A 16,129-nucleotide genomic window follows, 5' to 3' on the forward strand; every position below is an offset into this window, starting at 1 on the left:
ACTTTCCTATCCCTGTAGGGATAGCAACCACAAAGATAGAAAAGCAGCCCCCCCCCCCCACACACACACACCTCACATGTATTTGAAACGTGACACGTCAAAGTTTTTCACATGAGTAATATTTGAAGGTGCATTTCAACATGTTATTCCCTGTTATTCCTTGAAATTGCACACGTGAACCCAAGTAAACACACATGACATCATGTGAATAACGTGATCAAATGTGGAACAAGAATTGTTCATTTGTGAAAATAGCATCTTAAAAATGAAGGCACATAGTGGGGGAAAAAAGGAAAAAGAAACCTTGAAAAATGTGTGAAATGTAGCATGAGAAGTAGGTAAATTTCACATGGTTTTTCCTGTAAGGGACACACACACACACACACAAGCCAACAGCAGAATCCTTCGAAACCAAAAGGCTTCCCATCCATCTGTACTGATTATCGAGGAAGATTAAATATATTTTTAAATATGTTTAAAATTTGTATTATTATAAAATTGAAAAAAGGTTACCTAGACACACAATTTTAGTGAACAGAAATAGGGCTGTTAAAGTACATCCACATTGGCACCTGCACTTTCATGTGTATAAATACTATAACTGGACCAGTGCATGCTGGGTATGAAGCAGTTAATAGGCACCCAATTGATTAGGGTTAATTAGGTTTGGCAAATACTTTAGGGAGCATTTCAAATGACCTTACGGTGGTGTTTGCATAATTTTGCATTAGTGTTGATCAATAAAGTGTTCATTTAAAAAAAGTTCTTGTCAAGCATTACAAACTTCAGAACACACACTGTACTTGAATTAGATTTTACTATAATTGATTTAGCTCTGTCTTTTCACTGATTCTTTTTACCTAAATATGACAAGTATATTCTGTAAACTACTGCAGTTCCGGTAATGTCGAAAATTAATTTTACTATATAGAGTGAACGTCAATATATCTGCTTTATTGGGTTATTTTAGACACGGCGCATGTTTTGGTAACTATAAGCATATATGCATGTACTGTGCATATTTGTGATTCATCATATCAGACACTGGTTTGGAGAGGGGGAGGGAAATAAATTAGCATGTGATTGATCATCTCTTTTTTCCGTGTTGTCACACATCTTTGTTTGTCCTCTGTAGAAAATGCATGATTTGTGTTTTCTTAAATCCATCATACAGAATATGAAGCCATGCATAATAATGAAATGAATTTATTAATGTGCACTGTCCCCTCAAGTCATGTGACAGTGAAATGGATGACTGGTTTGTGTGTGTGTGTGTGTGTGTGTGTATGTATGTGTGTGTGGGGATTTCCATATCTATGTGTTTGTGTATTGGTGTGTGTAGGTATAATTGATGTGTACATATGGTGGAGCGGTTAAGGATACTTTTCCAGCTGAAGCAGCTAGCAGTATTATAGTCGTGTGTGCGTGTGTGTGTGTATGTGTGTGTGTGTGTGTGTGTGTGTGTGTGTGTGTGCTTGAGCATGTGTGAGTTTAGGATGAAAACAGGATCCTGTTTGTGTTACAGTCTTGCATGGAACAAATACCGCTTGGCCTGATTTTCACAGTCTTTACAGGAGTTTTTTTTTCCCCACAAGTTTTTTTTTTTTTTTTGTGCTTTTTTGCGGAAAATTACTCAAATTGGCAAAATTGCAATCGCACAAAACTGGTTTGCACTGTCTTTCACTGTGATGTTTGTTGGTAAATAAGACCTTTTAGCTGTACTCATGTTCGACGCAATCGAATCAAAGAGGGTTTTGGCTGAATGTGCGCTGTGATGACGTGGCATGATACATCTTGCTTGATTTTGTGTTCATTTCTGTGAACACAGGGACTGATTAGGGATGTCACCGAGTTCTATAAATGACTTTGTTTCTCTATAGAATGTTGTTAAATGTATGTGTGGCTTCCTTTAACTTTTAATTTAATTGCTGAACAATTTCTTTTCGGTTTTTGTTTCTGTAGACGAATATTAGCCTGATTTTTGTCAGGAATCATCCATTACAGTTTTGGTCCTGGAGAACTATATTAATTGATAAATTGATTCTTTGATTCATTCATTCATCTTCAGTAAGCGGTTTATCCTGATCAGGATCAAAGTAGATGTAGAGCTTAGAAATACACTATATGGCCAAATGTTTGTGGACACCTGACCATCACACTAATATGTGTTTGTTAAACATCCCATTCCAGATTTATCCCCATTTACTGGTATAATAACCTCCACTCTTGTGGAAAGACTTTCCACTATATCTTGTTGCATGGCTGTGGGGCTTTGCTCATTCAGCCACAAGAGCATTAGTTAGGTGATATAGGGCAAGGCAGCCTGCGGTGCAATCAATTTTCCAATTCAAAGGTGGAACACTTCCCAAAGGTGTTCAGTGGGGTTGAGGTCAGGGCTCTGTGCAGGCCACTCAAGTTCTTCCACTCCCAGCATGGCAAACTATGTCTTCATGGAGCTTGCTTTGTGCACAGGGGCATTGTCATGTTGGAACATGTTTGGGTGTCTTAGTTCCAGTGAAGAGAAATTGTAACACTACCGCACACAAAGACATCCTATACAATCGTGTGCTTTCATCTTTGTGGCACCAGTATGGGGAAAAACCACATATGGGTGTTATGGTCATGTGTCCACATACTTTTGGCCACATAGTGTGTAAAATAAAAGGTATTTTAAACACAGACAACGCTTTCCATTGAAATATAGTCATCACAATACTAAAATTTTGGATATCGATGCATTAATGTGTGCATCAATTTAACATCTCAAGCTTATAACATCCTTTTTCATGAGTCACCCGTTTTAGTTCCGACAGAATTGTTACCTGAACACTTTCACCTCTTACAAATATTTGGAATATTCTCAAGATCATGAGAAAAAAAGAATACTGTATATTCTATATTTTCCCCCTTTATTTTCAATGATATTATGGTACTGACTGATGAGGTGACTTAAATAAATAAAAAATAACACACACACACACACACACACACACACACACACACACACACACACACACACACTGAAATTATAGGCAGAAAGCGAATGATTATTTAAAAAAAAAATACATTTTAAGAAAATCATTAACATGTCCTTAATTTCCTCATGCCATTATTCAACCACATTTTGCATATTTGCTAATGCTATACTAAACACTCAGTTTTAACTCCGTTTTTTACCGTTTTTAACTTGAAAAATGATGTGAAATGGGTTAACATTTTTTTTGAAGGATTAAATGCAAAAGGTTTCTTAGATTCAATGTTGAAAATTTACAAAAGAAAGAAAAAAATTACAATGCAGTCATGGAATCACTGCGGTAGCATTTATTAAAACTGAATTCTTATGGAGTTAAACAAAATCTCACCACATGGCCCTTTTTAGTTTTATACAAATTTATTGAGATTGTTGGAAATTTTAGATCACAGATGAAATATCACAGACAACATGTTGCAAAACATCCTTCTCTCTCTCTCTCTCTCTCTCTCTCTCTCTCTCTCTCTCTCTCTCTCGCTTTCTCTAACACACATAAAATTGAGTTTCTGTTCTGAATGACTTTCATCTTTTCCCTCTTCATCAGCGAGAAAAAAAAATTGGATCAATCCTCTTTACTTGCTTGGATTATTAGTAGCACACTGTGTGTGCGCCCCATCCCGTGTCTCTGTAGTTGCGTAACTCCTGACAGCAGTATTGTCAGACTCTAAAGTGGATTCGAGACGCCTCTCTGGAGACCCGGAAGTGCTCGAATTGGCGGGATTTATTTTCCTCTTCCAGAAAGACAACAGCAGCATTCAGCCAGTAAATCTTTCCCTCTTTCAAATGAGCTGCCATCACTTCAATTACTACAAAAATCAATTATCTACGCTCAGAGTTCAAGGCTTCTTTAATCTGTTCATGTGTTTAATCTGTTGCATATAAGAGGAAAAAGAGAGAAAAAAAAGTGACAAACAGGGGAAGAGAAAAAGAGTGAAGGGATAGAGTGATCCACCCTAATCCACATTTATTTTCTCTTTCTTCTTTTCAAATGTGGGATTTGTGGATTCCATCCATCGGGGAAGGCCCTGAGCCTGGATATGCTGTAAGACAGTCTGTTGAGCAATGTTTCTCTCTCTCTCTCTCTCTCTCCCCCCCCCCCCCCTCTCTCTCTCTCTCTCTCTCTCTCTCTCTCTGAATTAGTTTTCTGTTTATGTTAATATGTCTTTAAGGTTTTCATGATAGGAATAGCACAGAATGCAATATAGCCAAACTATTATAATACTTATCATACAAATTATAATCACAACACTGTTGAATGCTCAGTTCTGATTGGTCAGAAGACCTGTTGATTAATTTTCTACAGCAACATGGCTTGGGAAGTAGTAAGGTTGCTTTAAGGTTTATATAAACATTCACATTCAAATACTTTTTTATTTTTAATATTGTTATTATTGCTAATATTGGTCAAATCTATAGTAAAAACCTTACACATGGACAAGTGTGGCAGACAAACCACATAAATAAAATTGTTAAAGACTTTGTTCATCTTCAATATGATGAGGTTTTCTGTGACAGCTATACGCATCACTGTCTTTTATTCCTTAACTATTAAATTAATAATAAAACTTATTGTAAGCATAAATGGTTTGTGAAAGAAAGGGGGATAGAATAAACAGAGAGAGGATGACAAATTAAAGGGAAAAAACAACAACGATGAATCTTTGTAAAGTCTTTGGAAGCTTCAGTGCAATTTAATATTGATTCTACAAGTCTGGAACTGTACTGGAGGGATGAACACTGTTCTCCCAAATGATATTCCTACAGCTGGTGTTTTGATGAAGGTGGTGGAGAGCGCTGTCTAATACATTGCTCCAAAATCTCCCATAGGTGTTGAGATCTGTTAAATATCAAGGCCCTACCATATGATTTCCATCATTTTTAGCTTCATCAAAGTATTCAGTGAGACCTCATGACCTGTGGAGGGGGGTGGAGTCATCCTGGAAGAAACCACACCCAACAGGATGGAAATGTTTCATCAAAGGATAAAAGTGATCAAGCAGAAGAACTTTGTATCGATTTGAGTCCAGAGAACTGGTCTCTTTTCCTGTTGAAATCGTTGGCATGGAGTTCACGTTAATTAAACCCTGGTGCAGTCCACATCAGCTGTGGAAGCTATCCATGCTTAGCGCCATATTCCGAGTAATGAAATTGGTTCAATTTGTCACATTACTTCTTGTTTCTGCTTTCATGAAGCTGGGGAAATGGTTATTATTGTTATTAATGCATGAAACCAGACCTTCACAGAACTGGTGCACTGTAATTAGTTCACAGTTTTGGCACGAACGCTTGCACGGAGAGCATTGCAAAAAAAAAAAAAAAAAAAAAAAATGACATTGACTAAATTGCTTAAATTGAAATTGACAGCTTGCCAGTCTCCACAGATAAAAATCTTATATAAGAATGGTCGCTCGTTTGCAGATATTCCCACACAATGACATGCCATGCATCCAAAAAGCACTATTCTTTGCCACTAGAATCTTGATACCACATTAATAGAATAAAAAAAAACAGCAAACTGAGGAATCCGGTGTCTACCATTTTTCAAACCTCCATGCAAAAAAAAGTAGCATATGGAAAATGTCCATAGTTCAGAAGGTTGAATACAAACTTGTGATTATAAGCCCCTCCCCTAAACAAACTCAGAATCAGTCCTGGGTGTGGACTCAAGCATTCAGAAGTGTGAAAACCCAAACCATGGCAGAAAAATAAATAAACAATATAACAGAGCCACCACATTTTTCTTTGTAACTCATCTTGATTGTACATGCACAGAGTAATTTAGTTAATTATAGGCCAAACTAATCCATGGGTTCACAAATGTTTTTTGGGCAAACGACCTGAAAAGGACATTATGAATTTTCTGTGAACCCAAACCGTAGTCTTTTTGCTTTATCCTCATTATCCAAATTGAATTAATTAAATTTATAAATAAAAGTGACTTTTTCCACTGAGTCAAAGTCACTTGTTGTTGTCAAGGAACTAGCGGACGTAGAGGGATTAATAAATTTGCTTCTTTTTATTGCTGAACTCCTAGTTCAGCATGTCACTATAGTGAAAAAGACTTAAACAGTAGGTTCAGTCTTAATTTAAATGCTGTTTGTTTGAATGTGGCGTCCAGTAACAAGTCGTAGCACATGAATTCTGTGCTCATAGTTAGAGAGATATTTGTAATATTAATTTGTATAATTAAATGAATGAAACAAAAGAGGTCATTGTGGAGTTCTCTCAAGACTCCATCCATCAATCACGATCCCTAGTTTGGGAAAGCCTGCAATAAAACGTGCAAAGGTGTGCCCATGCTGTATTAATGTAAGCAAAGTCTAGCATTAGTATAACGGTACATCTACTGTTGTAGTTGTACTGTGTTCCTCACTTCTGGGTGGTGGATATCATGAGCTCTCTGTTTTTTCTCTCCCTCCATCACTTTCTCCTCCCTAGATTTTAGATAAAATCCTACCTGTATCCCAAATTTACAGAGAGGCATGCTGCCATTTAGATTCACAGCTTTTGTCCCATTTGGAAGCTGTGCCTCCAATGGGTCAGACTCTGTCTTGTGTATTTTTTCATTACAGACTTTAGTGACCAAATATTGCATCTGAAATCTCAAAATGAGTTTAACACTTTGGATTTTTTTAAACAGTCACTGCTTATTCTCATGAATATTAATACAATGCTTGCCCAATATATCTCTCTGTATCCCATTCTCCCCTGTCACAGTCCTCCCTTAAACCACATCGCAGTGGAGGAACAGATGCATATGAAAATGATATGTAATATTGGCTAAATATTTGGCAGCGAGAATAAGTAACCAAATATCAGAGAGGCAGCTGTTGATCTGATGCCAGGGTTTCTCTCTCTCTCTTTCTCTCTCTCTCTCTTTCTTTCTCTCTCTCTCTCGCTCTCTGACGGCCTTAGTAGAGAAGGGTGATTTCTCACCGGGGACCAGCAGCAGAAGCACTAAAGCTTATTCACGGCGGGGTCCGATATCTACAGAAAGCCATCATGAAATTAGATTACGAACAGGTAAATGCTTCATTTTTTACTCTGCCGCTGACACTTATCCGCCAGAATTCCTGGTCCTTCTGGTCATATTGCTTTATTTACCCTCACTCACCATTATTCATTCAAAAGAGGTCTTGACACATTTGCATGGATTGAATGCTGGGGATTTTTTTCCCCTCCTCTCGCTCTCTTTTTTTTATTTTCTGTAAAGTTGCTTCAGAGAACTGCGAGTACTTTTCTAGGCAGACAAGGTGGGTTAGAGAGGCCCTGTCATTATCAAAGATGGGAATTAATACAGAAAATTATATGAGAGTAATGGGTGGGCGAAGCGCACCATTCGGGCCTCCTTTTGTCTGTGCGTTGTTAAGAAGTCAGCCAGGTTCAAACTGAAATGTCATCCTTTTCTGTTACATTTCAGAGTTTCTGAGGAAACTCATTATTTTAGGCCTGTGTTTTCCCCCCTTTCCAGTCTTATTTGCCTCTCTGTATGAGCACACTAAGGTCTTAAAGGTGAAAGTGAGAGAGGCCCAATTAGCGAGATTGCAGTGAGAGGATCTGCTCACTCAGCACATATACGAGGATGTATAGACCAGTGCACAAGCCCAGAGCTGGAGGAGGAACAAGATTTTAGGTAAAGTGCAGTCACATGCTCATTAGGTTAGCAAATATATAGTGAAATATCATTTCAGGTGGTGTGAATGATGTATGATTATAATTTGTCTTTCACCACTAGATCAGGGTGTGTTTGTTTGGAGTTCAGGGAATCTCATAGAAAATAGCTAATAACATTTGTGGTGGTTTTCAAATGCAAGTTGTCTAATAGATCCTGCATTAAGCTTTGATTGGACAACTACCAGACAACAAGAGTTGCTTAGTTACAATCCAGCTGTGAATAAGACAAAGCAAAAACATACAGAAGTGGTCCATTTTATTCCGATTTGACCAGATTAAGTGCTCATTGTCTGTGTGGAGACTGATTCTCTGCTCAGTTTTTTATTACTCTGTCAATGAAGGCTCTCACTGAGGAAAATCTTTTAATATTGGCTCAATCTGCTACATCGAAATCTCTAACTGTAGACCTGGCTTATTCAACAAGCATCCCACTGACCAAATGTAATCCATTGTAATGTTTCAACAAGCTCACCAAACTGCTGCCGATTATTAATGAATGAAAATAATACACTGAATATCCAACATATAACATTCATAGCAGATTTATAATAAAGTACCTACTGTATAATTACTTGAAAGATTTATTCAATTCTCCAGCAGCAAATAGTGAGCACAATCTTTCATATCTTATATTTGCTGTAAAAGAAGTTAAAAAAATCACTCACATACTCAAATGGTCCATTTCTGGGATTGTTAGCTAACTACCCAAGATGACCGAGCCACGATGTATAGCTAGTGAGCTAACATTTTCTGTCTCAAGACTCTAAATAAAATGAAAACTGGAAATTGAGGAAGAAAACCATAAGGCCAACCTCAACTGACTTCCACATATTTGTTTATCTTGCTTTACACCACAGTGCTGTTGAACTTTCAACTCTGATTGGTCAGAGGGTATTGATTAATTGTCGGTTACAGAACTGGTCGGATGATAGCTCTGGCTACAGGGCAAATCACAGGTTTATATTAATACACTCCTTCTAATTTGTTGTTGCTTCTATAGTAACCACTTACACTGGGACTTGCATGACAAACGCTCCACATAAACCGATTAAAACAAAACATGTAATTGTTGATATGGTAAAGTTTTCTGTGATGTTTATTTAGCATTTATGGAAGGAGTCTCCAGTGTCAACACTGTATAACAGTCCGAGGTAAAACTGTACCTTTAAGATTTCTGACATTGGAAAATCAGCAGGAGAGAGGATTTATGAGTTTACAGTAACATAACAAGCTACATTTTGGATATTTGGCTATAAACCTGTTTAACGTTCTACAACAACATACTTATAACTGAATTAAATGTATGATGTGTTGATAAAAAAAATCGCAATTGCTATCATACTGTGGTGGGATAAGGGGAATAAAACACTTTGGAGTGTGTTGTTATTGGAAAATAGTCAACTTCCAGGTGGTAAGAGTATCTCCACTTGGTAAATGGACTGCATCACACCATCCTGTTGTTGATCATTTTCCTACTCTGGGAATAAGCTAACATGCTGGATGTCATGCTCCTCACTATAGTATAGATGTAACCAATTACAAGTATATTTTTGGTTTGAACAGATAATATGATAATATAATACAAATATGAGGCACAATTCTTTTTTTGTTTGTTTGTTTTTTCCTTTTTTTTCAGAAAGTTTCACAAGGCATCAGGTTGCAACATCATTGAGGTTTGCATCAAGAATTGGATCCTGCGGGATGCAGCAAAAAGTTGTGATGTTTCAGATACAGATATTTGGAACACTAAACAGTTACAGATACAGATAGTGGCATTGCCTTACGCCCTGCTGTAGAGTAAGAAGATATTTTCTCTCAGTAGCCTTCCTGCTATCAGAGGTACTATTTTTATACAGAACATATGAGCAGCATTACCACTCACACTTGCTCCAATACAACTCACACTTGCTCCACTGATCCCTGTTGGAATCCCAAATATTCAGCTCTTTACCAATCAGGAAGAGAGAGAGAAAGAGAGAGAGAGAGAGAGAGCTGAAACACTGCGTGTAAGTAAATTTGAAAATGAAAGCCCCATCATTGCTTCCCCCCATTCTTTGAAGTGAGCAGAGTGTCTTGATTTGATTTCTGCCGTTTAGTATCAACACTTTTAATTGCACATGACATTTCCCATACTTCACTGTGGTATTTAATGCAGAGGACAGGTGGGGCTCATTAATGCCTGTTCCAATCCACACTCATACCCTACACCAGTTTAACTCAAATCTTATGATGCAGGGCCACAGTTCTGCATGTTTTCCTGCTCAAACACTCCTGAATCAACTCATCAGTTAATTATCCAGCTTTTCCAGAGATGAATCAGGTATTTCTTAGAGCTGGTGGATGAAACTACGAAGCTTGGTGAAACTTTGGAACATATGTGAATGACTCCTGTAATCCTTCATACTTCAGAGCAAAAACTGGCCACTTTATTAGGATCACCTACCTTGTATTAACTCATTGATCGTTTTATCATGTAAACCTATGTAGGTCACTTTGTAGATATACTACATTTACCACTGTTATTGTGCACCTGTCCATCAATGAAAAGGGAACACCATAGGACTGCTGGTAACCAGATATAAATTAATTATCAGTGACACTGACATTGTAGTGCTATGTTGGTGTGTAAGGAACAATCCAATAAGGATATTATTCATGTATAGAAAGCTTCATCTGGCTTGCATTTGAGCTTGAGCTTGCATTTGTACTCTATGTGTGATTACAAGAGTCAAGAATTGGCTCATTTTTACCCAGGAGCCAAGGGAGAGATCTCTTCCCTGTGAATCACAGTGACACTAGCCAATCACTGAAGTCTGTGAGGTCATGTATGTAGAAGACGGTGGATAGCACTTTCCTCTGAGTGTGTTACGCCACTCTGTGATGCAGCATGAGCAGCAGTGTAGAAAGATTGACAGCAGGTGGCTGGTTTCACGTGTATCAGAGGAAGCACAGACACACCATTAGCCGCCACCCTCCCTGGTTGGTAGTTGATGTATGATGAGGAGAGGTGGCTGGTGGGTGGGAATTGGCAGGTGATCAAATTGGGAAAGACTCATTTCCTTGTACAAAGGAGAGAATGGAATAAAGAGCACTAGTGTTCGAATCATGGGGCCCAGGGGTGTGGCTAAGCAGAATAGATACATAGTTTCATTCATAATTTTTTGCTGAAAATTTTACTTTTAGAATAAAATTATGCATAAACAATGTATACTACTTAGAGATACATTTAAATATATAATATAGGTATTTTAGGGAAAGCCATGCTATTTGGATTTACAGTATACAGAAGAATAACATTTTTGTTCCTCCCTAATGAAGTCCTTTGTTTTGTTGGCAGAGTGTTTTGGGCAGTTGTTTTGCTGCGTGACGAAGTTCCTCCCAATTAGACTGGATGCATTTCTCTAAATTGGAAGACAGATTGTTTCTGTAGATTTCTGAATTTATTTTGCTGCTACTATCATGAGTTAAATTATCAGTAAAGATTAGAGAGCCTGTTCCAGAAGCAGCCATGCAAGCCCAAGCCATGACACTACCTCCACCATGCTTGACTTATGAACTTTGCTTATGAGTTTTGGATCATGAGAAGATCCATTCTTTCGCCACACTTTGGCCTTTCCATCACTTTGGAAGAGGTTAATCTCGGTTCCAGAACTTGTGAGGCTCATTTCTGTATTTCTTTAGGGAATTCCAATCTGGCCCTCTGATTCTTACTGCTGATGAGTGGTTTGCATCTTGTGGTGTGGCCTCAATATTTCTGCACTTGTCTTATTCAAATGCTGGATTGTGATGCCTTCACCCCTGCCCTGTGAAGGTTGTTGGTGAAGTCACTAAATGTAGTTTTGGGGGGTTTCGTCACAGCTCTCACAATGTTTCTGTCATCAGCTGCTGTTTTCTTTGACCGACCTATTCCATGTTAGCGTATGTACAGTAGTTTCTTTCTTTTTCAGGACATTCCAAATTTTTGTATTGGCTATGCCCAATGCTTGTATAATGGCTCTGATAGATTTCCCCTTTTGTTCTTAGTTTCAAAATGGGTTTCCTTTCTCCCATAGACAGATATTTGGTCTTCATGTTGGTTTATCTTTAACAACATACCAAGAGACGATATTCAGAGCTATTAATTCTTTAAACAATCAATTTAACAGGGCACACCTGGGCAGCAAGAAACACCAGTCACATGTTGTAATATTTTTGATAACTTGAAAAAATAGGTGGGTTCAGACAAAAGGTGGTGTGTTCTAAGTTGTTTAACACATCTAGATGTAAATGTGAGGAAATTTGGATCGGTCATCTCATATTCATTTTTTGAGCTCAAAACAAATCTCTTCAGTGAATAGCAAAAACAATAGAATTGGCCTGGCTATTAAAATACTTTTGGAGGGGACTCTATCACTTATTGTAACTGAAGAGCTTTGACCCTTGTGTGATTTCTAACATACATACATTATGTGTTGTGTTTTATTTGCATATGTTTGTTGGAAGCGCGGTGGTGGTGGGGATGGACATGAATTCAACTGTGTTAAAGCATTGCTTATTCTCTAATATCTGTCACATGCTATAGATGTTTATTGAGGGAATTAAGTGCCCTTAGACTTCCAGTATTGAATAAAGTGTTTTTCATTTCTTTTCTCAGTACAAGGAAATGTGTTGTTTGTGCTAGTTGTGGCTCATAAGCGACATATGTAGTGGTATACAGATTAGGTTGAAAAAAGTGAGCATTCCTTTAAGACTGTCATTTGTTCAGTGTGAAATGTTAGGAAATATAGTAGCCCTTTTCTTTTCCTTTTCTTTTTTTTGGATGAAATGCCAGCTCGAGTTGTTTACGCCATTCTGCACTTGCCACTGGTGACAGCCCTGCAGTGTGTAGGCACCAACACCCTCAGACTGGACTTGACTGGTGTTGATATGCATAAACACATGTATAGATGTGTTATATCTTTGTGTCACACCACTACAACAAACCATTTACAGTGAGAATAGGCTGTCAGCGTAATGAGCTGCTACATCTTCTGTAAGCAGGTGAAGTTAAAACGTTTCCCCAATCTGGTAGAAGCTGGTGTGTATTGTTGAGATCCTTTTAAAATCTAACAGATTCAAGGATGTTCCTGGATCTGGCTGTCCCCACTAAATCTACAGCCAGCACTGCCAAATGTTTTAATAAATTTTTTATTTTGCATTTGAGGGCACGGTGGCTTAATTGTTAGCACGTTTGCCTCGCACCCCTGGGGTCAGGGGTATGAATCCTGCCTCTGCTATCTGCAGAGTTTGCATGTTCTCCCCATGCTCCAGGGGTTTCCTCCTGGTACTCCGGCTTCCTCCCCAATCCAAAGACATGTGCTGTAGGCTGATTGGCATTTACAAATTGTCCATAGTGTGTCATTGTGACCTGCAATGGATTGGCACCCTGTCCGGGGTAACCCCTGGCTTGTTCCACAAGTTCGCTAGGAAAGGCTCCCCATGACCCTGTGGAAAATATGTGGGGTATGGAAAATAAATGAATGGATTTTGGCTTTAGGGTCACCTCTCAAAAACATGGCAGGTGGATGTCAAATCTAAAGTGTGAGGACTGAGGCCTAGTGCTCCCATGCTAGGTTCCGGATCTACTGCAACCCTGATTTCTGAATGAATTAGATTATGGTTTTATCTTCATAAAAACACAACACTAGCCTACTTGTGGAGGACTACATTTGTTACGCACTGCAGTCTTAGCCATCAACCCCTGCAAGTTTCCCAGCTTACTTTTGCAGCACCACCCCAGGCCAATTTGTAGATATTGATAAGGAAAGTGATTTAGTGAGTACAGTGGAGCTTGAAAGTTTATGAAACCTTTAGAATTTTCTATACATCATAAATATCACCTACAATATCATCAAATGTTCACACAAGTCCTAAAAGTAGACAAAGAGAACGCTTGTGCAGCAATAACTGCAACTAAATGTTTCCGGTAACTGATGATCAGTCCTGCACATCGGCTTGGAGGAATTTTAGCCCGTTCCTCAGTACAGAACAGCTTCAACTCTGGGATGTTGTTGGGTTTCCTCATATGAACTGCTTACTTCATGTGCTTAAACAACATTTCAACTGAATTAAGATCAGGACATTGACTTGGACATTCAAAACATTAACTTTATTCTTCTTTAACCATTCTTTGATAGAACAAACTGTGTGCTTAAGGTCATAGTCTTGCTGCAGGACCCACTTTCTCTTGAGATTCAGTTCACAGACAGATGTCCTGATATTTTCCTTTAGAATTCTCTAGTATATATAGTATCATTGTTCCACCAATGATAGCAAGCTGTCCTGGCCCAGATGCAGCAAAACAGACCCAAACCATGATACTACCACCACCATGTTTCACAGATGGGATAAGATTCTTATGCTGGAATGCAGCGTTTTCCTTTCTCCAAACATAACGCTTCTCATTTAAACCAAAATGTTCTAATTTGGTCTCATCCATCGACAAAACATTTTTCATTAGCCTTCTGGCTCGTCCACATGATCTTTGAACTGCAGATGGGCAGCAATATTCTTTTTGGAGGGCAGTGGCTTTCTCCTTGCAACCCTGCTATGTACACCATTGTTGTTCAGGGTTTTCCTGATTGTGGACTCATGAACATTAACATTAGCCAATGTGAGAGAAGCCTTAACTTGCTTAGAAGTTACCCTAGGTTCCTTTGTGACCTTGCAGACTATTACAAATCTTTGTTGGTCGACCACTCCTTGGGAGGGTAACAATGGTCATGAATTTCCTCCATTTGTACACAATGTGTCTGACTGTGGATTGGTGGAGTGGAAATTTATGGTTTTGTAACCTTTTCCAGCCTGATGAGCATCAACAGCTCTTTTTCTGAGGCCCTCAGAAATCTCCTTTTTTCATGCCATGATACACTTCCACAAACGTGTCGTGAAGATCAGACTTTGACAGATCCCTGTTCTTTAAATAAAATGGTGCTCACTCACACCTGATAGTCATCTCATTGATTGAGACCACCTGACTAATTGTGCCTTCAAAGTAACTGCTAATCCGAGAGGTTCATATACTTTTGCCACATACATGTATGTAATATTGGATCATTTTCTTCAATAAATAAATGATCAAGTATAAAACCTTTTGTCTAATTTGTTTAATTAGGTTCTCTTTGTCTACTTTTAGGACTTGTGTGAAAATTGTATGATGCTTTAGGTCATATTTATGCAGATAAAGTTGCATAAATATCATTCATATTTAGAAAGATACATTTTTGAACCCTTTAGAATATTCTAAAGGGTTCACAAACTTTCAAGCACAACTGTATTTCCTTAGATGGATCTAGCTACAGTTTCCATGTCTAATTGGAAGATACACTACTTTTAAATAGTAGTTTGTAGAAAATATGATTTACAGGATGCAATAATTAAGCTCATTACTTAAAGTACAAATTAAAATTGCTTAGGTTTGGGGTTTGAACAAAATTTCAAATGGTTTTATTTGCTACTCTTCCACATTTCCAGACACAATAAAATATTTTAAGGGAAAATGTATTAAGAGAGATTGTAGACCTTTAGACCCCAATTGTGGCTTATAATTACTAACTACAAAACATACACACACACACACACACAAACACACATACACATTAGATATGACGTGGCCTCCAAAACAGGAAAATAGCCAGCAGGCCGTTCGCTCCAGCTATTTCTACCGAATTTCATGTCTCTCTCTCCAGGCTACAAGTGCTCCGTGTTGGCATGAGGAAAACAAAGCATATGTTCATTGTTAGCCTGGGTGTATATGGCATGTCCTGTCCGCTCAGCCTCCACACCGTCGCCGCTAACTCCCAACTTTGTTTCTCAAGGCTATCTGTCAGTCCGCATTTGGTGTCTGAGGACACACAGATTCCCATGCACTGCAAAAAGGCATGGTGAAGGAGGGGGACACAAATCTGTCAGCCTTTTTTTTTTTTTTTTTTAGCAGGAGGGCATTACGTATGACAGTATTCATACATTTTCATCTACTGATATTTTATTTGAATATGTTGTTCTTTTACAGCAATCTAATTTAATAGAACATTTTGTGTGTGTGTGTGGGGGGGGGGGGGTGCAATCTTGGGCAAATTTCTGAATTGTTGTTTGAGCCGAAGAGGAAATGTAATGATGTCTTGAAATGTGTAGATTTATTTATTTATTTATATACATGGACCTTTTCAGGTCCATTTTCAGCTGCTGATTGCTGGGACATTTTCCAGTTTGAACCCCATTCTTCTGGACATGACAAAAAACGCACAGGAACTCATGCAGTACATAGTCCCCTATGTATGGAGAATTTTGGGACATCCTGTAGTTTACAAAGACATTTAAAGAAAATAGATAAAAATGTTTGTAGCAAATTGAAAGTAAATCATACTGGAAAACCCATTCAATTTATTTGGTCTCTAATGACATTCC

Source organism: Ictalurus furcatus, chromosome 6, assembly GCF_023375685.1.
Source record: "Ictalurus furcatus strain D&B chromosome 6, Billie_1.0, whole genome shotgun sequence".
Taxonomy (NCBI): domain Eukaryota; kingdom Metazoa; phylum Chordata; class Actinopteri; order Siluriformes; family Ictaluridae; genus Ictalurus; species Ictalurus furcatus.